This window comes from Glossina fuscipes, unplaced genomic scaffold, assembly GCF_014805625.2.
Source record: "Glossina fuscipes isolate IAEA_lab_2018 unplaced genomic scaffold, Yale_Gfus_2 3, whole genome shotgun sequence".
Lineage (NCBI taxonomy): Eukaryota > Metazoa > Arthropoda > Insecta > Diptera > Glossinidae > Glossina > Glossina fuscipes.
Window position 1 is genome coordinate 1146693 of NW_023998417.1, and position 14372 is coordinate 1161064.

At 34.3% G+C, this 14372-nt stretch overlaps 1 protein-coding gene across 1 annotated transcript in view; it reads right to left on the reverse strand.

Annotated features, from left to right (window-relative positions):
- LOC119635199 (pheromone-binding protein-related protein 6-like) overlaps positions 1-14372 on the reverse strand; it is a 142680-nt gene that overhangs the window by 65149 nt on the left and 63159 nt on the right. The window contains exon 5 of the transcript XR_005247035.1: positions 4968-5038. The gene's annotated coding sequence lies outside the window, so the exon portion shown is untranslated. The remainder of the gene's footprint in view (positions 1-4967; positions 5039-14372) is intronic.

Here is a 14372-nt window from a genome sequence, read left to right on the forward strand (position 1 = left end):
TATAAAGAAATTCCCGCACACATAAGCTCAGTAAGAAGAGATATTAAGAAGGGACTCATTGCCAGCTTTTAGTATTTTCAAGCTTCGTAAGTAGAGATATTAAGAAGGGACCAGTAGCCTACTTTTAGCCTTTTCAAGCTTCTGGCAGTCTTTGTAGCCTCATTTGTCGAAGACTTTGTAAACATACGCGCTACTAATCCAAACTGTGGCAGCAACTAATGGCTACTGATTGAGAAAGAAATTTTGCTAGATTAACCAAAGCAGAAGGTTCTCGTTCGATTTTCTCGTTAGTCCATAATAGATATTCGTTCTAAATCGATTAGAATCTCTCCGACTATTTGCCAAACTCTTCGCGTTCGCGAGACGAAAAGCTAACACCTTTCCCGACTAGTTGACTAAGCGATAGATCTTTTAAGTTATATAAACCGCTAACACTATAGTTTACAATTCTTAGCAGATATCGGTCTAAAAAATTCAATTCAAAAATTTGCGATGACTATAACTAAAGAGTGATGAAAAATCAGGACGCACCGCTAAATACAGCAGCAATAGATCAAAAATTGAAAACTTCAGGCCATAAATGATATAAAATCTACAAGCAGAGGTAAAAATTGCATAAAATGGGCTAAGAGGGCAAAGTAAACACAGTTCCAACTTTTAAGCGATCCATTGATATTAGTACAATTCGTTAAGTTGTCTGTCTCATCGGGAATTTTTCAAAATTATATTTCAAAGAAAAAAGAAACGAGAAAGAAAAGAGAAAGGCAATAAAATTATCAAAAAATTTGTTTATAGACAGACGAGAATGAGAAAAACAAAGCAAAGAAAAAACAAAACTTGCAACTTGACTAACAATTAGTATATATGAACGGGATAATGTAAACTTAAATCTTGATTTTAAGGAAAGGATTCATTTCTTCTTCTTTTTCGTCTGCTTCTTCTTTCACTACAACAAACCGACTCAAAGATTAAAATAAAAATAAAATAAAATAAAAAAATTGAAAAGAAAAAATTACAACGCTGCGTGAGCGCTGCTGACATGCTTATGCAACATATAATTATGCAAATAACAACAACTACTCTGTTTGCTGCAGCCACATTGATAACAAATTACAAAATAACTTCATTGCATATTTTGTAAAAACAAAAAAAATGCTTTAACTAAAATACTTATGTATGACTTTGGACGAATTTTGGACACATTGCTTCCAACTTTTCAACAACCGTTCAGCAAGTAACAACAACATTTAAACACCATGGGAAACAGCTGAGAATGTTCTCGTATGAATTGAAAACTACGATAACTTCGAATGTGATGCTGGGAAAAATAATGTGGTTAGTAATTGATGATCTAATCTAATCTGCTAACTCACCCTTAGGTCAACAACGACATCTCTAATTGATTTCTAAGAGTTTTTGAAAACCTGTACAAAAATTGGTCTTTCCATCATTGAAGGTTTTGGACATAAGTAAATTCCAAGCATCGCCTTGTTTCCTTACGTCGTCATTGTCGGCATGTGGAAGTTAGCTACGGTCAAGAAATAGACTCAAGGTTTCTTACGAAATTTTTACAGGTCAAGCGAAGAAATTATCTATGTACGTACAACAACAATTTCATATTAATATAGTGATCATTTAAAGTAGGATTTATTTGGATTTGTATTAATATTATGGGGAAACGGCCGCAGGGAATATATTATTATTCAACTTGAAACTGGAAATTTTAATTAATTATATAATAATTATTCCAAGTTGCAAACAAGATGAAAAACTAAAGCAGATCGTCATAATTGAATGGTGAAGAAGTGACAATGAAAAAATTTTACGCGTTCGTAAAAAACGCTTGATTTATTCAGCAAATTTATTCTGTAAATAATTCTTCTTTTTTATTATAATACCTTCAAATAAGTTTAATTTAGTGTGATTTATGCTTCATTTTAGATTAATAGTTTTTATTTATTTATTTTTTTTTTTTTAATTTTTAAAAAAATTTTTTTTTTTTTTTTTTTGCTCAGAAACATTATTTATTGAATGTATGTATGTTGCAATGCATATGCAGCATATACATTAGTAAAGCATTACCTATACATCTATATATGTATCTAAAGGAATTAGGCGTTAATTCAACCGAAATTACATCTACATGAAAATAATGGCAATTCAGACTTTGTTCAATACTTCAAATACTTTAGTAAAACGAGGCAAGAGAAGTGTGTACGCTTAAGACGAAAATTTCTTTGGTTTTATAGAGAGTTTTTCAGTTCATGGCTTTTTGTTATTCGTTGTCAAGTTTCTTGGAAATATTTATATCAAATATTCTCTGAAGCCTAGACTTTTTGGATCAGCATGAATGGGTGACTCTATTTAAACGGCATCATATTACAGGTCTGGCCATTTAATTGCCTTGTAAGAGCAATAATGCTATGTTAGCTCTTCAGCTCAAGTATCAAATGATGCTGGTTGCGATTAAGGGTAACCTAAATCGTTTTTCTAAGTCCAACAGTATTAAACGAAAGTTTAAAAATTATTCAGCTGTCTAATAATTATTTGTGGTATACAAGGATTTTATTCTGTCATATCTGGCTGAGTATCCTAGGCATCGAATACGTTGATAAAAAAGTTCGAAGCACTTATTTCTGGTGACGGTCACCATATGGAAAGGGTTTTAATTAGATAAAAACAAATTTGGACATTAACTCACAGAGGGCACCTTTAAGATTTTCCGTCTTAAGCTTTACGGTGTTGAACATGGTCAACAAGCTGGTATTTACAACCTCCTTGAGAGTATATTGTGGACTCTATGTCTGCTGGATGTCTGCAGCGGACACCGCAAATAATGGCTACGCAGTACACTTGCAATTATGAAACGAAGAAGGAATACAACTAACTTCAGAAGAAAAGACACATATCAGCAGATACAACATAAGTGAGTGGCCATGTAAGTGACATGACGGAGCGTGAGATGAATGACAAATATGGCAGCTCATGGGTTATAAGATATGTCAAATATATACCTGCTATAGCTACTTAAACAGCTGCTTGCAACGATTTCGTGACGACCTTGCAATCTTTTGTCTTCGATGCCTGAAGGGTTAACAGGACTTGCGATTACGGTCGATATCCTAACCACTGGACTATGCGATGACCATGTGAATATGAAAAGCTTTTTTTACATATAAAACTCCATCAAGATTTTCTTTAAGGAAATTGCAAAACGTGTCCGCCGCAAATGATCATTACGCCAGGCTCGAAGTTTGAAAATGGAGGCAATTATTTTTATATATATTTATTTTTTTGTTATATATATATATTTTTTTTATTTGCAACATCAAATTCTACATCGATTTAAGCATGTCCGTCTTTCCGTCTGTCCATCCGACTGTTTGCGTGTCTGTCCATCCATACAATGTCTGTTGTAAACATTCTGCTGACCGCAAAAATGAACCATTTGAAGTTCCTGCACGAAAGTTAATATTCAAAATCCAGATCGATCGAAAGACGCGTTCACAGCACTATATAAAAGAGAAGTCCCCTGTTTCCCAAAAGGAATAACAAATTGATTTCTTGCTCATTACTCATAAACTATAGCAGATAAATCTATAAAAATTTGAACGCATATTCTATGGGTTATGTCGTAGCCGTTTCACAAAAAATTGACTCTGCCTACTAAATATTGTAATGCATCAAAATTAAATGTTTTCTTCAATACCTTTATAAGGCGCAGAAAGAAGCCCCATACGCCCCATAAAGTATATAACTACTTGGCCAGTTTCAAATTTGCACCCAAACATGTGCGTCTGTCCATCTGTCTATCTGCGCAACTTTTTTAGTATTTATGGTAAACATGGTCTCGTTAGCCAAAATGAAGACGTCGCCTGCAAATTTGCAAACGAGGTTGGAAGTGACGCAAACTTTTCAAAGGATATCCTTAAAGCGACCACACGCCTATGTGCGTAAAAAATTTTATTTTGAAAATCGGAAAAATCCGCCGCGCCCACTCCACATTATGTAACATGAAAATGTAGTTCTTTTACTTTTTTTGCCTTTCTTTTCGGATAATGGTGATAGGTATAAAAGATTCGGTCACGACAGAATAAAATTTTCCGACTTATGAATTTTAATGAAGTAAAAAGTGAAAATATGGCGTCACTTTTAGAAAAACTAATGTGAAAAAATTCAATTCTTTTTAAACGTCGCCAGACTATTTTATGTAATATATGCACATGTACTTCATTAAAATAAAAGGTTATTTAAAAATAAAATTTTATATAATACAAGCATGCATGTATTCTGATCAGCGACATCTATTAGTCTGAATGATAGCCTAATGCAAAGTTCAGTTAGAGTATTTCGTCTTTTCCGTATGTAAAATGACACTTTTTCCACTTAGTTTTATTAAGTTGTTTAGTGTATATAGACCCGAACTATGGGCCGCACAAAATTGCATTTTCGATATTCAGTAGTTTTGTTGTTTTATTTGAAGAAATCTGCTGCCAAAGCTTATCAAACACTCTTAGAAGCTTATGGTGTCAACCGTTAAAAAATGCTAATGGCAAAGAATGGCCTGAAGGACCAAAAACATTCGAATATAATGAATTGCAAGACTTGTTAGACGGAAACTTAGCTAAAATTTTAAAAGAACTTTCGAACGGACGTTTACATATAATTGGAAAGATCCAAAAGTAGTGAATATGACTATCGCACGTATTGACTGAAAATGACATTTCGAATCGTAACACACGCAACATCACGTAAATACTTAGTTAAACGCTTAGTAGGAAATCTTGACCGTTTAGTTCTGTTCACGATCTTATCCTCAACTACTTTTACCCTATAAAGCAAGTTTTTGTATTCTGGCATTTGCATGTGTTTACTACATTTTTCAAGAGTAATTAGTACAATTAATTAATGACATTGAAATTAAAAAAAAGAGTTAAAAAATTAAATTTTGCTTAAATTTTTCTTACCTAGAAAATTTTTCGCTTTGATTATTTGAAAAAAATGGTTCGTTCTATGATTTAACCTCCAATGCTTGGCCCTAAAAATAAAAAAAATAAAAACAAGAATTCAAAATTTATGTTTTAATTGTAATCGAGTAATTTTTTTTTTAGAAATTGAATTTTCATTCGGAGGGCACCCCGTTTATAACCCCCACCTATTATGTTCACTATACCATTTGTATAATGCAAGTAAACTGTTGCTTATGTTGGCTTGAGAATACGATACCTAAAGTAACATTTCTCGATTAAGAGAGAGAAGAAACATATATCTTGCTTTAGTACGATTTATTTAGCACGTCCAAAGACATGCATGTCTATATGGCATCTGTACAGCTGTGCTACCTAAGAAACCTGCAAGAAAATGTTATAACAAATCTAACTTTCAAGCAACACAATCTGATTTCGCTGCGAAAACATTATCCCGTACATATTTATCGAGAAAATGATGGGTTTCAACCGGCCTCCATTTTGTCTCTACAATGATTTTAACTTGCTCTGGCCGCTTGGCTAACTTTCCCCATCCAATTCTTTATTTTGTGAGCAAAGACTCTTCATATTCGCTTAGTGTTGCTTTTCGTAAGTGCTATGAGGCGTTCTGGTTACCACTTGTTCAGATCGATAAAGCATGGCTTGGTTGGCAAGCGATTTCGAAATCTCCGAAGAAGTGCGAAAATGGATCGTTAATCGAATCGCTGCCAAAACAATATTGTTCTTTCGACACGATATTGCTATGCGGCCTGAGAAATGGAAAAAATTTGTGGAAAATGGTGGAAAATGTCACTTTTACCCAATAAATAACTTTTTCATGGGAAAAAATCATCAAAAGACAGGCAAGAAATTAACAATAACTATGCGTTGCATTTTATTCTCCAAGACCCTGTTTTTTTTTAATACCAATATCAAGGGAATTATTAGGAAAAAGATAATTTCCGATTTTGAATATGCGTAAAAAAAAGATTAGATTGCGTTGTAGTACCATCGGAACAAATGGTCTGAGCGAAACTTCTGCACGATCGGTTATACACAAGTTCTCGAAATATCGATCAGAAGTTTTCATGTTGGTGCACCAAAAAAATTTGATAAAAGTTTGTAAAATGTATATGAAATGTTGCGTACGTTTGTTTACAAGCAGTGAACCGAGTTTAGATTTACCCCCTTTTCAAATAACTGAGAAGGGTATCACATTTTGAAATTTTCTCACATTTTTATTCGTAGTAAGTAGCAGAAGCGTTTAAGTAACGCTTTTAACATTTAAAGTGTTTTTGTTTTTGGCATATCTCAGAAATTGCAAACCCGGCAATAAATTTCGTTATTCTCCCAAGGGATCACGAAGAGTAATATATATATATATATGTATAGACTGACTACAAATTGCATTTATATGAATGAAAAAATTTCTATATCTGCCACTGACAGACTAAAGTAACGAAACGAATGAAAATCATTCACACCCACACACACAAACACAGATAAGCGTTCACAAAACCTTTGAATATCAAATTTAAAACATTTTTTCCCATTTAACATTTTGGATTGTCATTGGTGAGAACATTTATTACGCAAAAGTTTATTCAATTATTCAAGACCATCAAACTAGCAAACACGCAATAATATTTCCGCGCTTACATATCTATATATATATGCAAACAGCATCCACTGACAGACAGGCGCAATCTAAAAACACACGCTACAAACATTATACTAACCAACTGCAAAGATTCGAGCCTTGTGAGTGTGAGTGTGAATTCGAGCACAACGTACCAAGTTATAATGATGGTAAATGCAATGCTAGTGCTGCTTACATGCGGGCGTCTGTTGTGTCGAGAATTTTACTGGCTTATAAAGATATGACAGCTCAAAAACGAGAACGAAGAACATGCATCATAGTGTACGTCGTATATATAGTGTAACAAGTTCTACATTTACTAACCAAAATACAGTTATCTTAGTTTTGTTATCATTTTGCGGAAAAAGGCATCTACGAAGGTATTTAGCCTTAAGCTTATCGGATTACGATATGCTTCTTATATAGTTAGTTGCCTTGAAAAATGTGATAAGCTTAGTATAGCAAACTATTTACTTGGAGTCACAGCATTGTTTGTAATTTAAGAGAACTCGATATAGAACTTAAGAAGACTCAAGCCCATACATGCTTTATGCAATAATCATAGTGGACTCTCAGATGCCGAGACACAGAATGACAAAACATTATATCTTCCTCCCCAAAAAAAAGATGGGAATTATGTTAGTCTTGCCTCCTCAAAGCTTGCTTGTTTGTTGCTTCTCACTTGCTGTGTTGAGTCGATGACTTTTCCTGTATGCCGACACTGCCAAGTTATAGTTAATGAGCATTCAACAATTGCTTCACTTTTAATTTATCTCTTTAAACTAGGACTAGGAAACTTAAAGCTTATCGTAATATTGGTAACCTGGTCGCGTTTACCTTGAGGGTTTGTTCGCGAATCGGTCGAGAATTTTTTTATAGCAAGTGCTTCAAAAAAAAAAGTTTGGGTAAACCAGTAGTCGTAACACCGTTTGATGAGCGGATACATTGCGCCAAAGGAAACCTCCTAGTTCACCAAGGGCGTATTATGAATGAGGAGCAAAGTAATAAATCATATTTAATGTCAATTGTTTTGTAGTATGCGTGCGATTAAATGTTTACCTTTCAGCAAAAGTTGGAACTTCTTAGGCAATCCAAGGAGAAGAGAAGCAAAAATTTCCTTATATTGCTATGCATTGTTTAGAAGAGAAACTCTATCTCTGATAGATAGGAGAAGGATCTGTTGCGTAAAACGCCTCAGTTGTCTAACTTTCAAAAGCAGTAAATGTGCTGGGATTATATTGTGCAAGTGTTGGGATATGAGCCGGCATTTACTAAGTATCTTAAACGGTTGAGGAAACTTAATTCCTTACGTATTCGGTAGGGTAGTTCCAAGAGAGAATTAAATTTCGCATAGGATTGTCGTTGTTCCCTTTAACTTTAGCTATGACATATGAATTTCCCAAAGCAAAGGGCCGCAAGCGATAAATGGGTTTCACTTTTTCAATAATCAGGTAATAAGAAGTCAATCATTAGCTCGGAGAGAGTATGAAATTCGCTTTTATACATTGATTGTTTTTAGCGGGAAAAGAAATTTTCTTGGAAGTTTTTCTTTTACAACAAACCAACCGATGAGATGATTCTCACATTCATTAATGTCGCGAAAGATTGTCTTTCTTAGTCGGTTGTTATTTCATAAAATCGGAAAAGAAAAAATTCATTTTACACATTAACCCTTAATATCGTACCGCAACAACCAGCAACCAACTTACAACGATGGAATTTTAAATGAATCAACACAGCAACAATAACAACAATAACAGTTTCACAAACAGTTATGGTAATTGTAAGCTCATTAATGATGTAAGAATCGCTCTTATCAGAAGAGAACGTTGTTACAACATAAAAAATTCAATAACAAATCTGAGTTGACAAGTATGCCAAGTGATAAAGTATGTAGAAAAGTTTCACTGTATACACCCACAACTAGGAAGAAAGACATGTACTCCAAAGATATTGTATGCACTCTCAAGTAGGAAAGAACATATATATATATATGTATAGGTTTTTTCTTTAAATGATATATATATGTATTTATTGGAAGTAAGAGGACTTTTAAGAAAGCAAAAGTTAAACTGAAATTTTCTTCGCGCAGATAAGAGAAGAAAATTTCACGGTTATTATTATACATTTTTGTGACTGGAGTTTGGACGAGAAACCGAATTGGCTAAATGTCATATAATATCGAGAAAAATGGCAAATAGATTCTATCGCTTGATGATAAGCACATAATAACTTCATCGACCATTTTGTTATATTAGATCGAGTTATCAGTAAGTAAGAGTCGGTGCAGGTAGGTAGAATCCATTGTTGTTACCCACACAAACGTGTTTTCGTTTCTACTACATAGATGAGGATTCAGTTAGTCATACATGTACATATTCGACATGTGATGGTTTGGGAATTTACTCAAGGCGCTAGCGCTAAGGCGACAGCTGAAAAAATATGCAGGGTACACGGTGAAGGACTGATAACCGAAAATGGTTTGTAAAATTCCATTCCGGCGATTCGACCTTAAAAGACGAACCGAGCGGGACTTTCTTCCGACTTTGACGGCCACCTTTTAAAGGCAATGATGGAGTAAAATCTACGCCAATCATCAAGGGGTACAGCAGAAATATTAAATACCAGCAGAAATAAAAATTAGGGGAAAGTCAGAGAGTTAGGAGTGAACGGATTAAAGAAGATCGCACGTCAATCGCCATTAGTCTGCTCTTACTGGTAAAAATCGAGTCTTTCTTAAACAGGATTATAAGAGGCAATGAAAAATGGATTACCTAAGGCAATATATATAAATATATGAAGAAATGAATCTATACTTCGGAGCATGAGAAACTTATTCTTATAATTTTAATCACTGAAAAGAGTCACTCGGGGACTCTATATTCTATAAACTTAAGCCGTTTATTGATACAAACTCAAGATCTTTAGAAAAATTCCATAGTTATGAGAGCTTTTAAAGAAGTTGCTTCGTCTGGGTATGCCTACAAGTGTTGTGCCAGGATTCCAGTTATTTTCTGCTTGCTGCTCATATACAACAAGAGGGTTGCTTGCTCCTTAGCTTGCTTGACTTTTGCTTTTGATCTTCATCGCGTTCGTAAGGCTTGGGGTATCTCACGAAAGAAAACACTTACGAAATATGCAATATTCGCTGATTAAATATTGCTAGTCTTTGACAAATAACTGAAGCAAACGTCACAACGTAACCCTGCGTTTGGTGACAATTTCTAAAAAGCTAGAATTTTCTTGATTGTTTAAAAAAATGCCCATAAAAGGATAAAAAATAATCAAAGAATGTAATAACTCTAAGCGAAACGAGACGAAGCCAATCTTTCTACATATTCATTCATTCATTCATTCATTCATAGTCATTCGATTAGGGCCCCAAGTCATCGACTATAATTTGTATCTCTTTTATCGGGGCATAAGGAAAGGCATAAATAATATAAACGTGTACACACATCAGCAATTATTTACTCAATTGAATAAATCCGTTTGACACCACTTAGTTTCATTGTCATTATTATGCATTTATGTACTATATATATGTACACTAACATTGTATGTTGCATTAGGGAATTAACACTTGTTTTCACATTAGTAATGATTCTATTTAATGTAATTAAAAACAATATAATTAATACATGCTATCAGTACTTAAATAAACACAAACACATTTAAATGCATTCAACGCTACTGTACTAATAATAATTACATCTGTAAATGTATGTAAATGGCTTAACATGGCTACTTTACATACAAATAAGATTCTATTGCATGTGTTTTTGCCGTTTATCAGCATAACTGAATAGTTTGTAACCAATTTTCTACATACATTGTATACATTCATATCTATTCTGAAATTGAGAAGCGTGTAAAGGAAATATTCTTCTGTTTTTCCTCGAAAAAGCTTGTTACTTGGTAATATTGAATAATTCAGAGAATAAAAAGATCGAAAAATTCGGAATATTGTGCAGACAGGTTGGCGTGTAAGCGAACTAATGCTTTTTTTAAGGACAATTAGCAGCCAACATGTTACCAATATGTTTACAAGCTCGTGATATAAATTTCAGAGAGAGAGAGAGAGAGAGAGAGAGAGAGACATATGTAAAGCATCTTTATCTTTGCGATCCTATTTTCCATATTCGAATATCTCCGATCGCGAAAATAGGATGGAAAGCTCAAACTTGGCCCAAGGTAATCATTTATCATACAATCAATCTTCGTTGATTCCCTTCCGCAAGAGAGACTAGACTTCAGTAATCAGTTTTCCTTCATTTCTTCTTTGAAATAATTTGTTCGAGCTACGTTTCCCGCAGCCATGACAGTGTGCATGAGAGTCCATAAGCTTTGTCAAAAGTAAAAAAACTTGTCTTTGCTTATACATCCCATAATGTTCTTGGTATACTCCACTCTATATCCTACTTGTGGTGCAGAGTGTTTTCAGTTTTCAATTCGAGGTAAGCGACACCTAGAAGGACTTAAAATGGCTGCATCCCTTATTAATCAAAGTTTTTCTGTCTGTCCGTTCACCTGTCCATGTATAAGTCACAATTTGTGAATCATTCACGTGAACGTGGTGTGGATTGGACCGCATTGCTGATTGCACTGTTCTTATATGAATAGCTGTATGAACCGAAATAGTGAAGGGTACTTGGTTGATGGTTTTTTGTGGGCCATGTCCCACTGTACAGTGTTTTACTTGTTCAAATTCTCAAAGCCTGCTGTACTCTTGATAGTACACCAAAATACAACCTCTGTGTTAGATTGCGGTGAATGAATTATAACCAAAAAAAAATCATATTATCCATGCGCCGATTCCGTTCAATCAGTGTAAAGACGAAAGGCATTATTTAAGCGATATGTTTATTTTAAATATATATGTATATAAATCTATATTAAATTGTTGTTGAGCTTTAACGATAACTTTGTAATGCTCTGCAATGACGTATAAGCTTCGTTGTATTAGAGCCGACGAGGCAACCGTATTTGGCATTTAAAGACAGACATTCTTCCTCTGTGATGACTTGTTTATCCGCCTGGGGATTCCATATCTGGAAATTATTATCGCGCTCGACACCCAAGCCGTCTAATAAAATACGCATGAGCACCTTAGCGCTAAAGCAGTCAGAATGTCCCAAGTTCATTAATAGTGTCGCATTCACTAACACCTTGGATTCACATTTCATCTTGTGATGAGGTGCCGCGAGCAGATTGGCTTCTTCGAAATTTACACTTGGGGAAAATTTTAGACAAGTCACCATTTCCACAACAGAAAATAATTTAAGAATTCTCTGCTTATTGAAATTAGTATACGCATCACTTATATGATAGGATATGATGGGATTAGGTTGCATTTTACCGTGTTGAAGTTTCGTGCCTGCCAGAGGTATTCTCTTTAAATCTTCATTTGCTTCCAGATATTCTACGTCAGAAGACGTAGACAATCTAGGCGGAATATTCGCACTGGTACTTTCACTAAAATCTGAATTTGTTTTCTCAAGGGCTGATTTAATAATTTCCTCCAAAAGCAAAAATAACTTTGGAGGCAATTTTGGTTTTATTCTCTGATCGTGGCTGCCCTCCGTTCCGCCGTTAAAATAATTTTGCGTAACATTATCGAAGACTTTATCGAAAGCATCTTTTAGAACAACCAACTTTCTTAAGGCAATGTCGCAAACGTTCAGACTATCATGATCGGATGTAGACGTCCCATTAGATTCCTCCGAGCTTGCCTCATCATCGTCGTCATAATCATTTCCATTTACAACAGCAGATAGCACATATAAAATAAATACCAATGATAATGAATTCAATATTTTAAGCTTCATCTCTGATGTTCTTGATGTACTTTACTCAAATGTTTAATGGACTTAATATAAAAATTAACTTTTATATAAACTTGTAAGTGTTTCTACACTTTACACCGTTACACAGCCATGCGAATCTAATTACCTTAACAGCAACTAATGAACGCTAAATAAACTATAGAGTAATTCTTCGATTCACTTATTTAATAAAATTGAACCGAAATTCGAACCACTATGTTGAAAATAAAAATTTCTTCCAAAAAAAAAAAAAAAAAGACGGCAAAAATCAATTGTCAGCGGAAGCAAAGTGTAAATCAAGAATGAAAAATTTTCGAAAGCGAAGGTCTGCTCATTTTTGATCTTGCATTGATTTCTATGAAAATTTCAGAATTTTATCACACATTCTGGACTCATCGCCCAACACAGTTAGTTGCATTTGCAGCTCTCCGATGACGAAACGAAAAAAAAAGGCCCTGCAGCGAAAGAGTGCACATTCTTGGCAAACGTAGGACTTAAAAGGACTTCATATGTCATCTTCTTACGACCCCAAGGAATCGAAAGATTGGTAATAACGCTGTTAACGACGCAGCAAGTTACAACGAGAATTAACTAAAAATGTAAATCAACTAAGTGGCTAAACGAACATAATTCCGAGTTTTTTATTCACATACACATACGAAAAGTATTTTAATTACTTAAATGATCATTGTCCAATCCAATCCATTGAAGCTTCTAAGACAAATCTCATTTCCGAAATTATTTCTGGATATTTTATAAAATATATATTTTGCTCATCTCAGAGAGATTCTTAGATGATATTGCATAATAAAATATTGAGTGGAAATGAAAAGTGATCTGATCTTCTCACTTAAGCTTCTACGAGTATACTCGTGATTTACTTAGATCAACAATCAACTGTGTAAACTAACAACAATACATTGCATTGCTGGTCAAGTCGTCGAAGCATTCCAGCTTGCAAGTGCCAAACAACAAATGATGACCTAAAGGAATGAAAATAATGGAAAATATTCTACTTAATATATATATAGAAAGCTTTCTTATTTTAGCAACAAATTATTGATTGAACCTAAAAGAAAAAGTATAGAACACATTTTCAATATTCGGACAAAGGTTTTGTTTTTTATTTTTATTTATTTTTTTTTTTGTGAAAATCCTGTCCTGATGGAACTACAACAATTACACTATTGAACTCCTACGTCCATTCTAATTATATGAGGACAATAGGTGTTTCTTAAGAGTTTCCAGCTCGCGAATCGCTTTCTTAATTCTATCCAATATTGCGGACGGATAGGTTGATCCGCCCACTTTATCAATAGTCTCCATTTTCTTACTTTGAGCGATCAATTTTTTAAGCCAAAATAAAATTTTATTAGCGTGATCTAAATGAGCGAAAAATCGATCGTCCACAAACTCGTTGTATGTTCTCTGCTTGTTTAATTCGGCCAAATCGTTCGCAAGCATATTATCTTGGATTGGCATTTCTTCTTCGTAAGGATCGCTTGACACATAATCCGACTGACTGTCCATTGGGGATTGCTCGTATGAATTTTGTGAAAGGCTGTTTGATTTATCGATTAGATGCGGAGTCGCGTCTTGCCTTAAGAGATTATTTGGTTCATCAATTAAATGCGGCGGGCTGTGATGTCTTGTATGACTATTTGTTTTATCAACTATAGCAGTTCTCTCTTGCCTTGACGAGCCGTTTGATTCATCAATGATACGCGAAGTCTTCTTTTTCCTTAAGAAACTGTTTGATTCATCAATTATATGCGATGTTCTGTCAGGCGTTGAAAAACTGTTTGATTCATCAATTACTTGCGGCGTCCTGTCGTGCCTTGAAAGACCATTTGATTTATCAACCGTGGGGAAAGTCCTTTCTTGCCTTGACAAGCTGTTTGATTCATCAATTACATGCGGTGTCCTGTCTTGCCTTAAGAA